We start from the raw sequence: 636 nt of genomic DNA on the forward strand, positions 1-636 counted from the left end.
ATTGATAGCTTTACTATTCCAGCTACTATTTTGGTAATCAATTGTGTCCCACTTTTCAATTGGTTTGGGAAAAGTTACTCCATCTACGGTAATTGTTGGTTCGGTCCACCCATTCATGACAGATTGCCAAACTTTTTCATCTATAGATTTCAAAAATGATCTCATCCGAGCTTTCCAAAAAGAATAATTGGATACGTCAAATAGGGGTGGTCGAACCATAGAATTTCCCTCACGAATTGAATCCATTATCACAAATCAAACAAGATCTCGTTCTAAAAAATATATTTTTTAAAAAAAATAGAACAACCTACTCTGATACCAATTGAAAAATCTAGAAATCCTCTAGATGTTGATTTGTGATTATGTATCAATTTTAAGCAATAAAACAATCCCAATCAAACAATCAAGACAAATCGACACAACGATTTTAATATGGAAAAACCACAATTGGACACCTCCAATTGTGATAAAAAATCACGAGCAACAGCCACAAAAAATCCACTAAGAAGATATAAAGGAATTACACAGGTATACTCTCAATTACCTAGCGAATCCATGCCCGAATTGAACCAACCTCTATGTGCCTCTTCCAACCCCGTCTTCACCTCGGAATTGTCTTGACGATGAGCCACTCCG

The sequence above is a fragment of the Camellia sinensis genome, chromosome 11, assembly GCF_055761805.1.
Source record: "Camellia sinensis isolate YWXY chromosome 11, ASM5576180v1, whole genome shotgun sequence".
NCBI lineage: Eukaryota > Viridiplantae > Streptophyta > Magnoliopsida > Ericales > Theaceae > Camellia > Camellia sinensis.